The 23169-nt window shown below is 38.3% G+C and overlaps 1 pseudogene across 1 annotated transcript; it reads right to left on the bottom strand.

Moving 5' to 3' along the window:
- Window positions 1-3929: 3929 nt before the first annotated feature.
- On the bottom strand, window positions 3930-6009 carry LOC116529008 (annotated as a pseudogene). Its single transcript, XR_004259329.1, has one exon. The product of XR_004259329.1 is annotated as an actin, cytoplasmic 2-like (transcript).
- Between the last annotated feature and the right edge of the window lie 17160 nt (window positions 6010-23169).

The following is a 23169-nucleotide window of genomic DNA, read 5'->3' as shown; positions in this document are numbered from 1 at the left end:
CCATTGTTATTCAATTTTGATCTGTGGCAAACTGTTATGTTATTATTGATTCTACAAATATTTACTGAGTACTTACTATGTGCCAGACATTGTGCTAGGAGTTTAGAATATAATGGTGAGTAAAAACATATTCCCATCCCCTTGCAATGCTTACATACAGTGGAAGAGAGCACCACAAATCCAATAATCATAAAACAAATGGAAAACATTCACTATAAAAAATGCTAAATGCTACAAGGTGAGGCACATGATGCTATAAGAAAACCAACTTACCAAAAATCAATTTTCAGAACGCCAGCTTGTCAAAAGTCAGTTTTCCAAATGGCTGAGTTGCTGAATTTCCTAATGGAAAAATCACTGAACGCTACTTTGCCAATTTCTAGAAAGCCAATTTAATAAAGAGTAGTCTGCCAAATCATCATTTCACCAAATGAGCAATTTACCAAATTACGGGGGATTTTTTTGAAGTCTTAATTTCACAGAAGTTTTAATGCATCCTTTCATGATAGCTCTTTAACCCTGAATTTGACTGTCTGTCTGGTTGAATGTTAATCCCATGTTTTCACATTTCAAATGCCAAGCCCTTCGCTCATGATCTGTGATCCAGTACTCCAATGTAAGCAAATGGTGGGCTTCTCCATAACTGTCTTCAGACTTAGGCTTCTGCTTATCTCTGTCACTGCCAGAAAGACAGCTGCAAAGAACCATCCTAGACTAGGATGTTGAATGGATTTTCTGCAAATTGTCTACTGCTAAATTTGCTTTCAGCAAATTGGTCATTTATGGAATTAACTCTCACTTAACTGTTTCTCAGTGAAATTACCCAGAGCCAATGTGTTGAGAGCTTACAAATGAGGAATTTGGGTTTGTCAGAATGATGACAGAAGGCTTCCCTGAGGAAAAAAAATAACTGAACTAAGTTCAGAAGGATAAGTAAACCACGCAAAAGAGAAAGGAAAGAATGTCTAAGCAAAGAGAAAAGAATATGCAAAGGCCACTTGGAGAGGAAGCAGTGGAATTACTGGGGTTGCAAAAAGGCCAGCGTGGCTGAAGTACAGAGAACGAGGCAGAAAATAGTGTGAATTGAGGCTAGAAATAAAGTTAGGGGCTAGGCTACACTATAGCTTAGAGACCATAATAAAGACTGCTGTCCTCATTTTAAGAATTGAAATTCTTAATATATTTTAAGTAAGATATAACATAATTGGACTTGCATTTTGTCCTTTCTTTTAATTGTGGTGGGTACATAATAGGTGTATATATTTATAGGGTACATGAGATGTTTCAATATGCAATGCATCACAGTCATCATGTAAAATAGGGTATCCCTCCCCCTCAAGCATTCATCATTTGTGTTACAAACAGTCCAATTATACTATTTTAGCTTTTTTAAATCTACAATTAAATTATTGACTATAGTCACTTTGTTGTGCTATAAAATACCCCAGTATTTTATACTAAGACTTACTTATTTATTTATTTTTTGGTATTCATTAACCATCCACACCTTCCCCAACCTGCCACTATCCTTCCCAGCCTCTGGTAACTATCCTACTTTCTTTCTCATGAGTTCAATTATTTTGATTTTTAGATCCCACAAAAAAGTGAGAACATATCATGTTTGTCTTTCTGAACCTGCTTATTTCACCTAGCATGATGACCTCCAGTTCCATACATGTTGATGGAAATGACACATTGTCATTCTTTTTTATGGCTGAATAGTATTCCATTGTATATAAGTACCACATTTTCTTTATCCACTCATCTGTTGATGGACACTTAGGTTGTTTCCAATTTTTGGCTATTGCAAAGAGTCCTGCAACAAACGTGAGTGCAGATATTTCTTTCATATACTGATTTCCTTTCTTTGGAGTATATACCCAGCAGTGGGATTACTGGATCATATGGTAGCAGTTTTTTAGTTTTTTGAGGAACCCCCATACTGTTCTCCATAGTGGTTATACTAATTTACATTCCCACCAACAATGAGGGTTCCCTTTCCTCCACATTCTCATCAGCATTTATTATTGCCTGCTTTTGGAAAAAAGCCATTTTAACTGGGGTAAGAGGATACCTCATTACGGTTTTACTTTGCATTTCTCTGATGATCAATGATGTTGATCACTTTTTCATATGCCTGCTTGCCATTTGTATGTCTTCTTTTGAGAAATGGCTATTCAAATCTTTTTCCCATTTTTAAAATCAGATTATTAGCTTTTTTCCTATAGAGTTGTCTGAGCTTCTTATATATTCTGGTTATTAATTCTTTGTCAAATGAGTAGTTTGCAAATATTTTCTCCCATTCTGTGGGTTGTCTCTTCACTTTGTTGTTTCCTTTGCTGTGCAGAAGCTTTTTAACTTGATGTGATTCCATTTGCCCATTTTTGCTTTCATTGCCTTTGCTAATCAGTTATTACTGAAGAGATCTTTGCCTGACAGATGTCCTAGAGAGTTTCTTCAATGTCTTCTTGTAGTAGTTTGATAGTTTCAAGTATTACATTTAAGTTTTTAATACATTTTGATTTTAGTTTTGTATATAGTGAGAGATAGGGGTCTAGTTTCATTCTTCTGCATATGGATATCCAGTTTTCCAAGCATTATTTATTGCAAAGACTGTCTTTTCCCCAGTGTACATTCTTGGCACCTTTGTCAAAATGAATTCACTGCAGGTGTGTAGATTTGTTTCTGGGTTCTTTACTCTGCTTTATTGATCTATGTGTCTGTTTTTATGCCAGTACCATGCTCTTTTGGTTACTATAGCTCTGTAGTATAATTTGAAGTCAGGTAATGTAATTCCTCCAGTTTTGTTCTTTTTCCTTAGGAAGGTTTTTGTTATTCTAGGTCCTTTGTATTTCCATATAAATTTTAGAATTGTGTTTTCTTTTCCCATGAAGAACGTCATTTGTATTTTGATACAGAATGCATTGAATCTGTAGATTTCTTTGGTAGTGTGCGCATTTTAACAATACTAACTCTTCCATCCATGAACTTGAAATATATTTTCATTTGCTGGTGTCCCCTTCAATTTCTTTCATTATAGTTTTATAGTTTTCATTATAGAGATCTTTTACTACTTTGGTTAATTCCTAGGCATTTTTTTTGTGGCTATTGTAAATGAGATTACTTTTTAAATTTCTTTTTCAGATTGTTCATTGTTGACATATAAAAATGCTATAATTTATGTATGTTGATTTTGTATCCTGCAACTTTATTGAATTTGTTTATGAGTTTTAATCGATTTTTGGCAATCTTTAGGTTTTTCCAAATATGAGATCATATCATCTGCAAAGAAGGATAATTTGACTTCTTCCTTTTCAATTTGGGTGCCCTTTATTTCTTTCTCTTGTCTGATTGCTCTAGCTAGGAATTCCAGTAACATGTTTAATAACAGTGGTGAAAGTGGGCATCCTTGTCATATTCCAGATCTTAGAGGAAAGGTTTTCAGGTTTTGTGTATTCAATATGATACTAGCTGTGGGTATGTCATACATGGTTTTTTATTATGTTGAGATATGTTCCTTCTATACCCAGTTTTTTAGGGGTTTTATCATGAAGAGATGTTAAATTTTATCAAATGCTTTCTCGGCATCAATTGAAATGAACATATGCTTTTTGTCCTTCATTCTGTTGATATATCACCCTGATTGATTTACATATATTAAACTATCCTTGCCTCTCTAAGACAAATTTCACTTGGTCAAGATGAATAATCTTTTTGATGTAGTGTTGAATTCAGTCTGCTAGTATTTTATTGAGGATTTCTGTATCACTATTCATCAGCAATATTAGCCTGCAGTTTTTGTGGGTTTTTTTAAAGTATTTTCTTTTCTATTTTTAGGGTTAGTATTAGCTTTTTTAAATGTTTGGTAGAATGCAGCAATGAAGCCATCTGGCCTGGGCTTTGCTTTACTGAAAGATTTTTTTTTTTTTTTAAGGCAGCACTTTTATTTTTCCTTACACAATGACATGTTGCTGGGGCCTAATGTTCTCACATAACAGTAGAAAATCAAAATTTGTTGTCACATCTTTAAAGAATCGAGAGTTATGTACAAAAAAAACCTTACATAAATTAAAAGGATGAATACATTTACAGGTGTAATGCAAACTGCTTCCAACTCAAGGCAAGTAACAGCCCACAGTGCTCTGGCAGAAAAATATCAGCTAAGAAAGGAAACTGGGTCTTATGGCTTGGACTTTCCAACCCTGACAGACTGGCAGCCCTCGCCAGCCTCTAGAGTAATGCCAGAACACTCAGCCCTGACACAGTAATACCCTGCACAGATAGGAGACTGCTGGTCACACAGACTCACCAAGCCAGACTTGTCTTCCCACAAGCACATTCTTACCTCAGCCATGAAGTGACCAAGCCAGATGTACTAAAGGTTGAAATCAAAGATATGTACAGGGTATTAAACAAATAACAAGAGGAACAGTTAACTTGAATACAAGGTCAAAATCAGCAACAAGTTCTACAATCCAGTGCTGATATCAGATACCAGCTTCAAGGGCAATTTCTTTTCGAAGGCTTATTCCAGTTTTGTGAGGCTAGCATGAGGTGTATGCATTTTCCAGGGGCCAATTTATACTTCCGAATTAACCCATGCAGCAAATGCTATGCATCTGCTCGCAGTCCATTTAGAAGCATTTGCAGTGAACAATGGAGGGGCCAGACTCATTGTACTCCTGCTTGCTAGTCCACATCTGCTGGAAGGTGGACAGTAAGGCCAGGATGGAGCCACTGATCCACATGGAGTACTTATGCTCTGGGGGTGCAATGATCTTGATCTTCATGGTACTGGGTGCCAGGGCAGTGATCTCCTTCTGCATCATGTTGGCAATGCCTGGGTACATGGTGGTGCCACCAGACAGCACATGTCACACTTCATGATGGAGTCGAAGGTGGTCTCGTGGATGCCACAAGATTCCATGCCGAGAAAGGAAGGCTGGAACAGTGCCTCCAGACACCGGAACTGCTCATTACCAATGGTGATGACCTGGCCATCGGACAGCTCATAGCTCTCCTCCAGAGATGAGGAGGATGCGGCTTTGGCATCTCCTGCTTGAAGTCCAGGGCAATGTAGCACAGCTTCTCCTTGATGTCACACAATCTCCCACTTGGCTGTGGTGATGAAGCTGTAGCCACACTCAGTGAGGACCTTCATGAGGTAGTCAGTCAGGTCCCGGGCAGCCAGGTCCAGATGCAGGATAGCGTGGGGAAGGGCATAGCCCTTGAAGATGGGCACCCTGTGGGTGACCCCATCTCCAGAGTCCATGACAATGCCAGTGGTGCACCCAGAGGCATAGAGGGACAGCATGGCCTGGATAGCCACATACATGGCCAGGGTGTGAAGGGCTCAAACATGATCTGAGTCATCTTCTCTCTGTTGGCCTTGGGGTTCAGGGCGGCCTCGGCCAGCAGCACGGGGTGCTGCTCCAGGGCCACACACAGCTTATTGTAGAAGGTGTGGTGCCAGATTTTCTCCATGTCGTCTCAGTTGGTGATGATGCCGTACTCGATAGGGTACCTCAGGGTCAGGATGCTGTGCCTGCTGTGGGCCTCACTGCCCACGTAGGAGTCCTTCTGGCCCATGCCGACCATCACGTCCTGGTGCTGAGGGCACCTGACAGTGGAGGGAAACATGGCTCAGGGAGCGTCGTCCCCAGCAAAGCCAGCTTTGCACATGCTGGAACCATTGTATATAACGAGCGCAGCAATTTCTTCTTCCATTGTGACCGGTGGAGGAGTAGGGCAGCAGAGCGATGAGAGAACACTGTACGCCAGCTGGCAGCAGAGACTGAGACCCACTGAAAGATTTTTTATTATGGCTTCAATCTCCTTACTTGTTATTGGTCTGTTCAGGTTTTGGATTCTTTCATGGCTCTGTCTTGGTAAGTTGCATGTGTCTAGGTATTTGACCATTTCTTCTAAATTTGCCAATTTATTGGCAAATAGTCAAAATGTTTGGGTAGTATGCACATTTTAACAATACTGATTTTCACAATATTTGACTACTCATAGTAGCCACTAATAATCCTTTGAATTTCTACAGTATCAGTTGTAATATGTCCTCTTTCAACTTCAATTTCATTTATTTGGGTCTTCCCACTCTCTTTCTCTCTCTCTTTTTTTTTTTTTTTTTTTTTTGAGTTAATCTGACTAAAGTTTTGTCAATTTTGTTAAATTTTCAAAAAAACAACTTTTTGTTTCATTGATCTTTTGTGTTATTTTCTTCATTTCAATTTTATTTATTTATGCTCTGATCTTTATTCTTTATTTTTTCTACTATTTTTGAGTTTGGTTTGCTCTTGTTCTTCTAGTTCTTTAAGATGCTTCATTAGATTGTTTACTTGAATTTTTTTTTCTTTTTTGTTACAGGCATATGTAGCTATAAACCTTCCCTCTTAGTATTGCTTGTGCTATATCCCATAGGTTTTGGTATATTGTATTTTCATTATCATTTGTTTCCAGAAATTTTTCAATTTCCTTCTTAATTTCTTCATTGACCCACTGGTCATTCAGGAGTATATTGTTTAATTTCCGTGTGTGTGTGTGTGTGTGTGTGTGTGTGTGTGTGTGTGTGTGTAGTTTATACGCACGTATATATCCATATGTGTGTGTATATACATATATTTTTTCTTAATTCTTGTTACTGATTTCTATTTTTGTTTTTTTTTTTGTGATCAGAGAATATGCTTGATATAATTTCAATTTTTTTTAAAGTTTTAAGGCTTGTTTTGGGACCTAACATATAGTCTTCTCTTGAAAATGATCCATGTGCTGAGAAGAAGTTTGTATATTCTGCAGCCATTAGATTGTAATATCTATTAGGTCAATTTGGTCTATAGTGCAGAGTAAGTCCAATGTTTCTATGTTGATTTTCTGTCTGAAAGATCTGTTCAATGCTAAAAGTAGGGTGTTGATGACTCCAGCTATTTTTGTGTTGGGACCTCTCTATTTAACTCTAATAGTATTTGATTTATATATCTGGGTGCTGGAGTATAGATAGGGTGCATATATACTTTAAATTGTTATATCTTATTTATCTTTATATAGTGACCTTTGTCTCTTGTTACAGTTTGCATCTTTAAATCTATTTTGTCTGATATAAATATAGCTACTCCTGCTCTCTTTTGGCTTCCATTGGCATGGAGTATCTTTTTCCATCCCTTTATTTTTAGTCTTTATGTCTTTAAAGGTGAAGTGTGTTTCTTGTAGGCAATAGATCATTGAGTCTTGGTTTCTTATTCGTTTAGTCTCTCTATATCTTTTGATTGAACAGTTCAGTCCATTTACATTCAATGTTATTATCAATACGTAAGAATTTACTCTTGTCATTTGGTTATTTGTTCTCCAGTTGTTTTGTGGTCTTCTCTTCCTTCTTTCCCTCCAGGCATGGTTTGGCTGTGTCCCCACCCAAATCTTATCTTGAATTGTAACTCCCACAATTCTCACATGTCATGAGAGGGACCCAGTGAAAGGTAATTGAATCATGGGGGCAGATCTTTCTCATGCTGTTGTCACAATAATGAGTAAGTCTCACAAGATCTGATAGTTCTAAAAAGAAAAGTTGCCCTGCAGAAACTTATTCACTCTTTGCTTGCTGTCATCCATGTAAGACATGACTTGCTCCTCCTTGCCTTCTGCCATGATTGTGAGGCCTCCCCAGCCATGTGGAACTGTAAGTCCATTAATCCTCTTTTTCTTCCCAGTCTTGGGTTTGTCTTTATCAGCAATGCGAAAATTGAATAATACACCTCCTTCTTCATTTTAGTGAAGGTGATTTTCTCTGGTGATATGCTCAGTTTCTTGCTTTCTAGTTTTTGTGTATCCATTATGTTTATGGTTTGAGGTTACCACAAGGCTTGCAAATTCTATTTTATAACCCATTGCTTTAAGCTGACAATAACTTAACATTGTTTGCATAAACAAACAAGCAAAAAGAAAACTAATAAAGAATCTATGCCTTAACTTTATCTCCCTGCTTTTTAATTTTGTTGTTTCTATCTTTTTGTACTAGATCTTGAAAAGTAGTAGTTATTATTTTTGATTGGTTCATAATTTAGTCTATTTAAAATAAAAGTAATTTATATACCACAGTTACAGTGTTATGATATTCAGCGTTTTTCTGTGTACTTACTATTACCAGTGAGCTTTTTACCTTCAGATGATTTCTTATTGCTCATTAACATCCTTTTCTTTCTGATTGAAGTACTCTCTTTAGCCTTTCTTATAGGACAGGTTTGATGTTGATGAAATCCCTTAGCTTTTTTTTCGTCTGGGTAACTTTTTTTTTTTCACCCTTCAAGTTTGAAGGGCATTTTCACTAGACATATTATTCCAGGGTAAAAGTTTATTTTTTTCAGCACTTCAAATATGTCACACCACTCTCTCCTGTACAGTAAGGTTTCCACTGAAAAGTGTGATGCCAGAAATATTGGAGCTCCATGGTATGTTATTTGCTTCTTTTCTCTTGCTGTGTTTAGGATCCTTTCTTTAACCTTGATTGAGGGAGTCTTCTTTGAGTTAAATCTTCTTAGTGCTCTGTAACTTTCTTGTACTTGGATATTGATATCTTTCTCTAGCTTTGAGAAGTTCTCTGTTGTTATTCCTATGAATAAACTTTCTACCCCTTTCTCTTTTCTATCTCCTCTTTAAAGCCAATAATTATTTTTGCCCTTTTGAGGCTATTTTCTAGATCCTGTGGGCATGCTCAATTGTTTTTATTATTTTTCTTTTGTCTCCTTTGACTGTGTTTTCAAATACCCTGTCTTCAGGCTTGCTCATTGTTTCTTCTGATTGATCAATTCTGCTACTAAAAGACTGTAGTCCCTTTTTCATCATGCCAGTTGAATTTTTCTGCTCCAGAATTTCTGCTTGATGTTTTATTTCAATATTTTCAATTTATCTGATAAAATTATTAATTCTTTTTCTGTATTATCTTGAATTTGAGTTTCCTCAAAACAGCTACTTTAAATTCTCTGTCTGAAAGAGCACATATCTCTGTTTCTCCAGGATTGGTCCCTGATACCTTATTTTGTTCATTGGTGAGGCTATGTTTTCCTGGATGGTGTTGATGAAAGTCGATGTTCTTTCTGGGCACTGAAGAGTAAGGTATTTATTGTAGTCTTCTCAGTCTGAGGTTGTTTGTACCCATTCTTTTTGGGAAGACTTCAGATCATTAAAAAAACTTGGAGTTTTGATCTAAGCTATAGCTGCTTTAAGGGACACCCCAAGCCTGGTAACACTGTGGTTCTTGCAGACTCATAGAAGTAGCACCTTAATGATCTTTGACAAGATCCAAAAAATTTCCTTGGATTACCAGGCAAAGAGTTTTTTCTCTTCCCTTCCTTTCTCCCAAATGAACAGAGTCTCTCTCTCTCTGTCTGTTCTGAGCCATCTGGAGCTGAGGATAAAGTGACACAAGCACCCACCACCAGTAGGATTGTGTTGTCAGACCCAAAGCGAGCACAGCAGTGGGTCTTGCCAAAGTCCTGCTGTAACAACTCCCTGGCTATGGCCTATGTTCAGTCAAGGCGCTGGGGCTCTACCATTAGCAGGTGGCAAAACCAGCCAGGCCTGTGTCTTTCCTTTCAGGGTAGTGAGTTCCCCCAGGTCCTAGGCATGTCCAGAGGTGCCATACAGGAGCCAGGGACTAGAATCAAATATCTTAGAAGTCTACCTGGTGTTCTATTGTGCTCAACTGGGCTGCCACTCAAACAAAATGTAGAACCTCCTCTTACTAAAGGCAAATAAGCCTCACTCCATTACTACCACCACCACAAGCCCATGAGGTATATGTCCACATTGCCACCAACGTTCTCTTTTGGCCCAAGGGCTCCTTAGTCAGCTTGTGCTGAATGCAGCCAGGCATGGGACTGTCCCTTCAGAGCAGTGGGCTCCCATCTGGCCCAGGGCAGATCTGGAAACGCCATCCAAGGACCAAGTCCTGGAATTGGAGACCCCAAGGGCCTAAGTGGTGCTCTACCCTCTTGTGGCTGAGCTGGTACCTAAGGTGCAAGATAAAGTCTCCTTTACTTTTCCCTCTTATTTTCTCAAGCAGAAGGAGTCTTAACCCATAACCATCACAGCTGGGAATGTGCTGAGTCTCACCTGAAGCCAACACATCCCAGAGTGTCACCCAATGCCCTTGATGTAGTACTCGGGTATCACTGCTGGCTATTCAGGGCCCAAGAGCTCTTCAGTTAGCAGGTAATGAATTCTGCCAGGACTGGGTTCTTCCCTTCAAGGAAATGGGTTACCTTCTGGTCCAGCGTATGTCTAGAAATGTCATCCATGAGCTAGAGCCTAGAAAGGGGTCCTCAAGACTCTGACAGTGCCCTATCCTGCTATGGCTAAGCTGGTATCCAAGATGCAAGAGAAAGTCTCCTCTCCTTGAGCAGAGGAAAAGGGCTTCTTTTGGAGCTTTGAGCTGTGTAGCCTGGATAGTGGAGAGATGATGCCAGCACTCCTTTAGCCACCCAAGCTGGTGTTTCAGGAGGTCACATGGTCCTGCATTCCCCTGTCTCTGGGTCCAATACAGCATTAGGAGTTCCCAGGAGTTGCATTCTTTGTGGCTTTGACTGCCCTTCAAGTTTATTTTGAGCCCCAGAGCATTTTATCCAGTGGTGGTCAGGCTTGCAAGAATTTAAGTTCAGATTGCTGGCTTTGGTAATTCCCCTCTGGCTAGGGTTGGTTTAAAAACTCCTTCCTTGGGTTAGCTTAAGCTGAATTTGTTCCAGTTTTCTTTTCTGTTATGATAGGCAGCACTCAGTTCAATGACTCATAATTTCCCACTCTCCCTCTTCACAGCACATAGCAACTCTCTTCACACCACACTGCCACTGCCACGGGATGGAAAAGGGTGGCATTGCTGATTCAATACTTTTTCCTACCCCTTTGTACCCATTTCAGCCAAATGAAGTTAAAACCAGGTACTGTGAGTGCTCTCCTGATTTTTGGTTCTTATGAAGATGTTTTCTGTGTTTAGTTGTTAAATTGGTGTCCTCGTGGGGGGACAATCAGTGGAGTCTTCAATTCCACCATCTTACTCTGTCCAGCATGCAAACTGGCATTTTGAAAAGATTCTGAAAGTGTGTTGTGGCGACTGGATTTTAAGTGTGTGCTAGTTTAAGGTATTTCCTCACCTGGAAATATATATTTCAGTAGTTCAGGAGAGATAATATGGTACTTGGATGAAAGGATGAGGGAAAATGAAGCAAAATTCACCACTTACAGAGTTATTTAGGAAGTAGAAACAACAATATTTGTTATGGGGTTATCGGATATGGGGGGTGAAGAACAGGAAAGTGTTATGGCCAACGCCTGTATTTCTGGTTTGCATAATAAACAGTGGTGCTATTCCCAAAAAAGAGAACAGAAGAATTGTATAATATTCTCTCTCAATGTATTGAGGTATATATAATGTATATAGATATATTATATATAATATATATATCTTTCAAATTTTAAGTTATTGAGATATTAAATACAAGTTTGAGAATTTTTACACAATTTAGTGCCTTGCATATGTGGATATGCAACTATAATCTTTTTTTATATAGCTCCATCATTTACTACTTAGTTTTCTTTATGCAACTAGCTTAACCTTTTTGTGCTGTGCTCCAATGTTTTCAACCTTAAAATGGAAATTGTATTAGTACCTGCCTAGGAAGAACTACTTACTAGTATACGTGTAATCTATCCTCTCTCTTTACTAGACGGAGGGCTTTAGGAAAGAAAAAAGGTGACCTAGTTAAATCTTCTTATGAACATTCTGATGACAAACTTCCTGGAAAGCATATTAATTATATTTGCTAAATCTAATCTCTGGAATACAATTAGTAGGATTTACTTGGTATGTATTGATTGGTTATGGCAAGTACACCTGGAATATAGGAATTTATGTGTCATTGTCCTCCAAAGCGTCATGTAAACTAGTAACTGAGTATAAAATGAAGAAGTGGGCCAGGTGCAGTGGCTCATGCCTGTAATCCCAGCAATTTGGGAGGTTGAGGCAGGGGAATCACCTGAGGTCGGGAGTTTGAGACCAGCCTGGCCAATATAGTCAAACCCTTTCTCTACTAAAAATACAAAATTAGCTGGGCATGGTGACACACACCTATAATCCCAGCTACTCAGGAGGCTGATGCAGGAGAATCGCTTGAACCTAGAAGGTGGAGGTTGCAGTGAGCCGAGATCACACCACTGCACTCCAGCCTGTGTGACAGAGCATGACTCCATCTAAAAAAAAAAAAAAAAAATGGAAAGGTGACATTAATTTAAAAAAAAAAAACTACCTTTTGTGTAATGTAGCCACATGCATTAACTCTTTAAGGACCTCATACGTTAATCTATGCCAGAGTGAATCCTGATTCATCAGGAAATCATATGAGGACCAGTGTTAGTGGTCCTGTAACTCCTACTGCTAAGTGTATACCTTGTAATTCCTTGTAACAAATATTAGCGAAGAACGATGCAGGGTAAATTTTCTAACTTTTTGTGTCTGATTTGAGAATACAGTTTATTAAGATCACTACCTCAGAAGATTGTTTTAATATTTAATATTTGGGAAAGTGCTTAAAGCAGTGCCAAGTTCATTAACTTTTTCTATTATTAATACATCATTATAATCCTAAGGAACAATAAGAGCTATAGTTTATAAAGTGAATATTATGTGATAGGCATTTATGCTAAGTACTTCCATAGATCATCTCATTAATAATCCAAAAATTCCTATGTTCTATTTTCATTACCATTTTATATGTGAGAAGCCTGAGGCTATAGAATATTTAATTTTCCCAAGGTGATATAGCTAGTAAACTTTGGCATAAACTTTTAAACCCAGGTGATCTACCTCCCCAGTAGAGCTCTTTTTCCTCCTAATTCCAAGTAACACTGCCTTGCTATATACTGTCCTATCTCTTAAAGTCCATTGGAATGGCCATTTAGGTACTAAATTAGTACGATATAAGTATAATTTATTGACTAGCACCACAATGACCTTAATATGTTAATGCAACTTCTAAATATATGGGACTTCCACTCTGAGAGTTACTAATGTCAGGAGAAATGAGAAATAAAGAAAATTACCTATTATTTTTACTCCATTTCTCAGGATGTTATGATGCTTTGATACTCCACTGAGCATAACACCCGATGCTGCCCCAAAAAGGGATATAAACTATTACATTATGAAACAATTCAACAAATGAAACTAAAATGTTTCAAGAAAATTATCAATAGTTTTGTTGAGTTTCCTTTTTCTTTCTGTTTTCACAGATTATTCAAGCTATTTCATCTCCTTGTTTTCTTATAAATAACAATAAGGATGAGAAAAGAAAAGAAAAAGTACAAGCCAACTCTATAAACTTTGCCAATAGCACTAATTAGATAAACATATATGACCAAAATATTATTTGGAATGTAAAAGAGTATTGATTTGATTGGAAATTATATTTAGGAATGACATAGGCATGCCACCCCTGTATTACACAAATGATCATTATAAGCTGTAGATACTCAAATTAGTCTTATTCCATTTTATTCATTAAAAACATTCATTTAAAAACATACAGATTGAATATTAAATTATATTCCCATGACTTTTTACAACCTACTGAGATAATCGTTTAATACTGAGGATAAAATGACTAATAGGCGGGGTGTGGTGACTCACACCTGTAAGCCCAGCACCTTGGGAGGCCAAGGCAGATGGATGATTTGAGGTCAGGAGTTCAAGACCAGGTGGGCCAACAGGGTGAAACCCCATCTCTACTAAAAATACAAAGATTACCAGGCATGGTGACCAGCTCAGGAGGCTGAGGCGGGAGAATCACCTGAGCCCAGGAGGTGGAGCTTGCAATGAGCTGAGATTGTGCCACTGCACTCCAGCCTGGGCAACAGGGCAACAGAGAGTCTGTCTAAAAAAAAAAAAAAAAAAAAAAAAAAAAATTAAACAATATCCTTGAAGGTAATACAGGCAAATGGAAGATTATCTAATAATGTTATTCAGAAAGCACTACAGTGGCCTTGTTTCTACCTGTCAAAATTATTTTTAGTCTAGATATCAATCAGGAGCAGTTTTTCCTGCCAAAGGGAGTGTTTAGCCTCTACCATTGCAGAAAAGAAGTGCTCAGCAGCCATATTACAAAAATACTACAGTTTAGTTCTAAGGCTATAGGTGTGCAGAGGTAATGACATTTCTGGAAATAATAATAAGGTCTTTGATATAAAACACGACCATTCCATGGCAAATTTGAAAGTGATAAGAACCCTCCAATAGAATATTAGGAGGACATGGTAGGAAAGAAATCTAGATTGGACCAGAACAAAGATAAATACTTGCTAAAGAGGAAATGAAAATTGACAACACTTTCCCTGTTGGGGTTCACTCAGGGTGGCTGGAAAAATATTAGGGAAATATTAGGGAAAGTTATAGATTAGTCTCAAACCTTTTGGAAGTCCAAAAGGTTTTATTGGGACAGGCTGAAGGCAGCCAGTTCATTATGTTAGCATAAGAAAAAGATAGAACCGATAAGAGGCTTTCCCAGTTAAGTCTGTCTACCCCACATCCTTTTGTCTCTACTCTGTTTACTCATGTAAACTTTGTGCTGATGATCCTCACAGAGGGAGGTCAAAGGGGAATTACCCATTAATGGTGTTTACTCTGGGCCCCGGGAACCTAAGGCTCTTGTCATTTGTAAAACCAATCTTTTAACCATGTCAATTATCCACAAGCATGTTGACGTAGAATCTCTGTTATGAAATCTATACTGAATAAATGTGAGGTTCCAGAGGGAGTCTTCGTAGGTTGACTGCATTTGCCCTCTGAAAGCTGCTGATGACCATCCCTAGCCCACTTGAATCACTGAAATAGGTGTGAGAGTGCATTTATTCATCTACCATTTGAGTCAGGGTCTGCAAGACAGACCTCCGCAGGTGGGGATTGACATCTCAGGTGCTAACCCTGATGTGATCAAGGTCACATATCCCATTCATGAAGTTATATTTAGTTTTATATACCTATACATAACTCAACTGTACATGAAAATACATTGTTGTTGTTTTTAAAAATCCTAATGTGGAGAATTTCTTTCACTAAGTACTGCCAGAAAGAGATCCCAGAACTGAAAGGACCAATTCGGAGAGGCCATCTGCATTGGCTTTTAGCATCTTGCACATTCTTATAGGGTGTGCCTGCCAAGAATGTAAGGCCCTGGCCACTTGTGGCCCAGGCCATTTCTCAAGGTTGAGTTTGTAGTAAGCAGCCTCGAGTGATAAAGTAATGCCTCCACACCAGAAAAGGAGCAGTCTTGCTTACTACTCACTATAAAAGCTGTGGAACCCCAAGTTCAGTGTTGCTGTCTTGTAACACAATTTACTGCATGACTTCCAGCTGGCCCTCTGTGTCACCCCCATGGGAGTGAGAGATAAGAGGAATCAATACAAACATACTGATGCTCCTGCTTCTTACTATAATAAGTAATAATGCACTTTCTCTCAGAAAAACAAGTCTTCCAGCAGCATGGATAAAACAATAACAGGCTAACATTTTAGCTTGCAAGCATGGTAAAATCAAATCCCAGAACAGACAAACCCTGCCTGACTGTATAATAAAGATCCCAATGCCCATAATAAACAGCATGAGGTACACAGCATATCTCACATGACCTGTTTCTAACATTTAATAATTTTACTGATTTCCCCCAAAAGAATTGCCTCTAACAATAATATAAATTGCATTAAAAATCTCAACGAGGCTCACTAAGGCATGACTCCTGAGCTATCCGAAGCAAGTAAACATTATTTTCCTGCTATTTAAATGGTATAAGGTATGTGTCACTATATAAATTTTGTCAAAATACTGTGAGTTCCTAAAGGGCAAATAGATGAGATGATAACAAGTTTGAGGAAAGGAAGATGTCTGTCTGCTGAGGGAAACCCAGGATGGTAGAGAGAGACTGTTGATACAAGGGTATGATTGATGAAGCAAGATATCACAGAAGGTGGGAAGGGATGAAAGGTAGAAAAACATCAAGATTAACAAAAGGGAGAAAAACATAATGCAAAACCTTTTCTTTTCTATTGGAGAGGAGAGAAATTAAGAGGGCTGTTATTACATTCCTCGATCTTTCCAATGCAGTAAGAATTAAGGCTGTTATAAAGAAATAGAGGCAGATGTGGCATGCTTAGGCATTGGGGGAATATGAAATATTTAGAGATAAAGATAAAACTTTGTTAACAGCAGTGAGGGCACAGCTGAGGTTGGATAGCATGATTTAACAGTATAACCACTTAAGACTTCTTCTTAACAAAATTTGAAGAGTCTGGGAACTGAAGTAGGACAGATGAATTGTACGGTTGACCTGTAATCTAACTATAAAAATTTAACCAAATTAGATAATGCCTATGGCCTTTAACTACTGATTAGTTGAAACTCTGTTCTTTGTCTAAGAACATCTTTTATTAATCTTATAATGACCAATAGGGAGTTAAAGCTACTGTGAGACATATCATTGCTAAGTATCAAAAAACCTTGGAGTAGGGCAAATGAATCATCTAAATAACTAAAATATGAATCTTCTGTAAGCTAAACTTAATAAAGTAATTTATCCTTGTGATCTTTCACTTCCAGATGACTTGATCCATAGCATAATATGAAATCTAATTATGACGTATATTAAGACAGAAGAATTTTTTGACATTGCCTATAAGTACCACTAAAAGAGGACAAGCTTTCCTTAGCTTTCCAACAATGTACTTGCAGATTATATTTGAAGTTTCTATTACAAGCTTTTTTTTTTAAAAAAAAAAAAGCCTCATTATCTTTTTATCACAAACAAACCAATAAACAACCAGAATCCAATTTTTAGCTTTTCCACTAATCCCACGTTTCTCTTCTCTTGGTCCCTTTGTAATAGACAGGCTCTCTAATTAGCACTTATAATTTCATTATTTAGTCAAGAATAATAAGTACCTTTAATTTAATAATCCTTTAGTATCTTCAATGCTTTTGTTAGAAATTTTATTTCCAATAAATTCTCCATGAGTTTCTTACAACAGATGTGATAGTCTGTTATAAGCACCAATGTAAAGGAAAATATTAGTAACTTAGAAAAATTATGCTCATGTCAGCTATAAAGCACTTTCATGTGAAAATCAGTTCCAAGTGTTTATCACAAGTTTTCTGAGCTTTCTAAATGACTCTAAGATGCAAACATAGATAGTTAAACATCCATTCTCCTTATCCCCAAATGACCTTCCTCATAATTACAAATGACAATGCAAACTTCCAACTTTACCTTTTCACAAAGGAAGAAAAAATAAGAAAAGAAGGGAGAGAGGAGCTGGTTTGGAGTATCAAAGGATATGGTTCAATAAAATCCTACACTGCTGGTTTTTCTCAGCAAAACCACCAACTGATAAAAGGTAAAAAAAATATTCTTGTTGTGTGTCCATTATGCATCATACACATTATGTACACTGGAATTTTTACTCTGAAGAACATCTCTGAGAAGAAGGTAATACTGTCACTGTTTTGCAGATGAATAGACTGAGGTTCACTTAACTGACCCAGAACCACAAATAAAAGAGAAATTAGAGTCAAAATCCAGTTTGGTTTGTATTGAAAATCAAGGGGATTTCTTTACTAATCTGCAACTAAAAATGAAAGAGTACACAACACACTGAAAAACTGAAAGATAATTTGGCCTGCTTTCTTCACAATTCTCTGGTTCTTTGTTTGCCACTGTCACTGCCTACATTTTAAAGCTAAAAAGAATACTTCAGGTGGCTGGCAAGATGGCTGAATAAAAACAGCTCCAGTCTGCAGCTCCCAGCAAGATCAATGCAGAAGGTGGGTGATTTCTGCATTCCCAGTGGAGGTACCTGGCTTATCTCACTGGGACTGGTTAGAAAGTGGGCACAGCCCACAGAGAGTGAGCTGAAGCCAGGTGGGGCATTGCCTCACCTGGGAAGGGCAAGAGGTCAAGGAACTACATAGCCAAGGGAAGTGATGAGGGACTGTGCTGGGAATAACAGTGCATTCCAGCCAAGATACTACGCTTTTCCCATGATCTTCATAACCTGCAGACCAGGAAATTCCCTTGGGTACCTACACCATCAGGGCCTGTGTTTCAAGCACAAAACTGGGTGGCCATTTTGGCAGATACTGAGCTAGCTACAGGAGATTTTTTTCATACCACAGTGGTGCCTGGAACACCAGTGAGACAGAACTGTTCACTCCCCTGGGAAAGCGGCTGAAGCCTGGGAGTCATCTGGTCTAGCTCAGTAGATCCCATCCCCACAGAGCCAGCAAGCCAAAATCCACTGGCTTGAAATTCTCGCTGTGAGCACAGCATTCTGACATTGATCTGGGACACTCCAACTTGGTGGGGGAAGGGACATTCACCATAATTGAGGCTTGCATAGGCAGTATTCCCCTCACAGTGTAAACAAAGCCATTGGGAAGTTAGAACTAGGCAGAGCCCACCACAGTTCAGCAAAGCCACAGTAGCGAGACTGCCTCTCTAGATTCCTCCTCTCTGGGCAGGGCATCTCCAAAGGAAAGGCAGGAGCCCTAGTCAGGGTCTAAGAGATAAACTCCCATCTCCAGGACTGAGCACCTGGGGGAAGGGGTGGCTGTGGGTTCAGCTTCAGCAGACTTACATATGTTCCTGCCTGCCCACTCTGAAGAGAGCAGTGGATCTCCCAGCACAGCACAGAAAGGAATAGTATCAACATCAACAAAAAGGTCATCCACCAAAAAAAAAAAAAAAAACCATCCGAAAGTCACCAGAATCAAAGACCAAAGGCAGATAAATCTACGAAGATGAGGAAAAACCAGTGCAAATATGTTGAAAATTCCAAAAACAAGAATGCCTCTTCTCCTCCAAAAAAATGACAACTCACCAGCAAGGGAACAAAACTGGACAGACGATAAGTTTGATGAATTAACAGAAGTAGGCTTCAGAAGGTGGGTAATAACAAACTCCTCCAAGCAAAAGGAGCATGTTCTAACCCAATGCAAGGAAGCTAAGAACACTGAAAAAAGGTCAGAGGAATTGCTAACCAGAATAACCAGTTTAGAGAAGAACATAAATGACGTAATGGAGCTGAAAAACACAGCACAAGAACTTCATGAAGCATATACAAGTATCAATAACCAAATCAAACAAGTGGAAAAAACAATATCAGTGATTGAAGATCAACTTAATGAAATAAAGTGTGAAGACAAGATTAGAGAAAAAAGAATGAAAAGTAACAAACAAAGCCTCCAAGAAATGTGAAACTAGGTGAAAAGAAAAAACCAGCATTTGATTGGTGTAGCTGAAAGTGACAGGGAGAATGGACCAGGTTGAAAAACACTCTTCAGGATATTATCCTGGAGAATTCCCCCAACCTAGCAAGACAGGCCAACATTCAAATTCAGGAAATGCAGAGGACACCATAAAAACACTCTTCAAGAGGGGCAACTCCAAGACACATAATCCTCAGATTCACCATGATTGAAATGAATGAAAAAATGTTCGGGACAGCCAGAGAGAAATGTCAGGTTACCCACAAAGGGAAGCACATCAGACTAACTGTGGATCTCCCAGCAGAAACCTTACAAGCCAGAAAAGAGTGGAGGTCAATATCCAACATTCTTAAAGGAAGAATTTTCAACCCAGAATTTCATATCCAGGCAAATGAAGCTTCATAAGTGAAGGAGAAATAAAATTCTTTACATAAAAGCAAATGCTAATAGATTTTGTCACCACCAGCCTGCTTTACAAGAGCTCCTGAAGGAAGCACTAAACATGGAAAGAAACAACCAGTACTAGCCACTGCAAAAACACCAAATTGTAAAACCATCAATGCTATGAAGAAACTGCATCAACTAATGAGGAAAATAACCAGATAGCATAATAATGACAGGATCAAATTCACACATAGCAATATTAACCTTAAGTGTAAATGGGATAAAAGCCCTAATTAAAAGACACAGGCTGACAAATTGGATAAAGTGTCAAGACCCATCAGTGTGCTGTATTCAGGAAACCCATCTCACATGCAAAGACACACATAGGCTCAAAATAAAAGGATGGAGGAACATTTACCAAGCAAATTGAAAGAAAAAAAAAAAAAAAAGCAGGGGTTGCAATCCTAGTCTCTGATAAAACACATTTTAAACCAATAAAGATTAAAAAAAAAAAAAAAGGCAATGAAGGACATTACATAATGGTAAAAGGATAAATGCAACAAGAAAAGCTAACTATCCTAAATATATATGCACCCAATACAGGAGCACCCAGATTCACAAAGTGAGTTCTTAGAGACCTTCAAAGAGACTTAGACTCCCACACAATAATAATGGGAGACGTTAACACCCCACTGTCAATATTAGACAAGTCAATGAAACAGAAAATTAACAAGGATATTCAAGACTTGAATTCAGCTCTGGACCAAGTGGACCTAATAAACATCTACAGAATTCCCCACCCCAAATCAACAAAATATACACTCTTCTCAGCATCACATCACACTTCTTCTAAAATTGACCACATCACTGGAAGTAAAATACTCCTCAGCAAATGCAAAAGAATAGAAATCATAGCAAACAGTCTCTCAGACCATGGTGCAATCAAATTAGAACTCAGTATTAAAAAACTCACTCAAAACTGCACAAATACATGGAAACTGAACAGCCTGCTCCTGAATGACTATGGTGTAAATAACAAAATTAAGGCAGAAATAAGTAAGCTCTTTGAAACCAATGAGAACAAAGACAATGTACCAGAATCTCTGGGACACAGTTAAAGCAGTGTTTAGAGGGAAATTTATGGCACTAAATTCCCACAGAAGATAGCAAGAAAGATCTAAAATCAACACCCTAATCTCATGATTAAAAGAACTAGAGAAGCAAGAGCAAACAAATTCAAAAGCTAGCAGAAGACAAACAATAACTAAGATCAAAGCAGAAGTGAAGGAGATAGAAACACATACACACACACACACACACACACACACACACACACCTTCAAAAAAATCAACTAATCTAAGAGCTGTTTTTCATTAAAGATTAACAAAATAGATCATTCACTAGCCAGACTAATAAAGAAGAAAAAAGAATTAAATAGACACAATAAAGAAATGATGAAGGGTAACATGATAAAAATGATAAATGATATCATCACTGATCCCTCAGAAATACAAACTACCATCAGAGATTGCTACAAACACCTCTACACAAATAAACTAGAAAATCTAGAAGAATTACGTATGTTGAACCAGGCTTGCATCCCCGGGATGAAGCCTACTTGATCATGGTGGATAAGCTTTTTGATGTGCTGTTGCAATCGGCTTGTCAGTATTTTATTGAAGATTTTTGCATCTATGTTCATCATGGATATTGGCCTGAAGTTTTCTTTTCTTGTTGAGTCTCTGCCGGGTTTTGGAATCAGGATGATGTTGGTCTCATAAAATGATTTGGGAAGAATTCCCTCTTTTTGTATTTTTTGGAATAGTTTCAGAAGGAGTGGTACCAGCTCCCCATTGTATGTCTGGTAGAATTTGGCTGTGAACCCGTCTGGACCTGGGCTTTTTTTGGGTGGTAAGCTCTTACTTGTTGCCTCAACTTTAGACCTTGTTATGGGTCTGTTCAGGGTTTTGGCTTCTTCCTGGTTTAGGCTTGGGAGAAGGGAAGTGTCCAGGAATTTATCCATTTCTTCCAGGTTTACTAGTTTATGTGCATAGAGTTGTTTGTAATAATCTCTGATGATGGTCCAGCCATGTGCGGAAAGCAGAAACTGGACCCCTTCCTGACACCTTACACTAAAATTAACTCCAGACAGATTAAAGACTTAAACATAAGACATGACACCATAAAAACCCTAGAAGAAAATCTAGGCAAAACCATTCAGGACATAGGTGTAGGCAAGGACTTCATGACCAAAACACCAAAAGCATTGACAACAAAAGCCAAAATAGACAAATGGGACCTAATCAAACTCCACAGCTCCTGCATGGCAAAAGAAACAGTCATTACAGTGAATCGGCAATCAACAGAATGGGAAACAATTTTTGCAGTTTACCCATCTGACAAAGGGCTGATATCCAGAATTTACAAAGAACTAAAACAGATTTACAAGAAAAAAACAAACAAGCCCATTCAAAAGTGGGCAAAGGATATGAACAGATACTTAACAAAAGAAGACCTACATGAGGCCAACAAACATATGAAAAAATGCTCATCATCACTGGTCATCAGAGAAATGCAAATCAAAACAACATTGAGATACCATCTCACGCCAGTTAGAATGGCGATCATTAAAAAATCTGGAGACAACAGATGCTGGAGAGGATGTGGAGAAATAGGAACGCTTTTACACTGTTGGTGGGAGTGTAAATTAGTTCAACCATTGTGGAAGACAGTGTGGCGATTCCTCAAGGACCTACAAATACAAATTCCATTTGACCCAGCAATCCCATTACTGGGTATATATCCAAAGGATTATAAATCATTCTACTATAAGGACACATGCACACAAATGTTCATTGCAGCACTGTTTACAATAGCAAAGACCTGGAACCAACCCAAATGCCCATCGACGATAGACTGGACAGGGAAAATGTGGCACATATACACCATGGAATATTACGCAGCCATTAAAAACGATGAGTTTGTGTCCTTTGTAGGGACATGGATGAACCTGGAAACCATCATTCTCAGCAAACTGACAGAAGAACAAAAGATCAAACACCGCATGTTCTCACTCATAGGCGGGTGTTGAACAATGAGAACACATGGACACAGGGAGGGGAGCACTACACTCTGGGGTCTGTCAGGGGGAAATAGGGGAGGGGCGGTGGGGAGTGGGGAGTTGGGGAGAGACAGCAAGGGGAGAGATGCCAGATGTAGGTGATGGGGAGGAAGGTAGCAAATCACACTGCCACATGTGTACCTATGCAACAATCTTGCATGTTCTTCATATGTACCCCAAAACCTAAAATACAATAAAATAAATGGAAAAAAAATTTTTTTTAAAATCTAGAAGAAATGGATGAATTTCTGGAAATATACACCCTTCCAAGACTTAACCAGGAAGCAGTTGAAGAGACCAATAACAAGGACTAAAATTGAGGCAGTAATAAACAGCCTACCTACCAAAAAATAAAAGGCCCAGGGCC

Source organism: Sapajus apella, unplaced genomic scaffold (assembly GCF_009761245.1).
Source record: "Sapajus apella isolate SASKATOON/1434 unplaced genomic scaffold, GSC_monkey_1.0 scaffold61, whole genome shotgun sequence".
NCBI lineage: Eukaryota > Metazoa > Chordata > Mammalia > Primates > Cebidae > Sapajus > Sapajus apella.
This window is presented reverse-complemented; position numbering and strand designations above follow the sequence as displayed.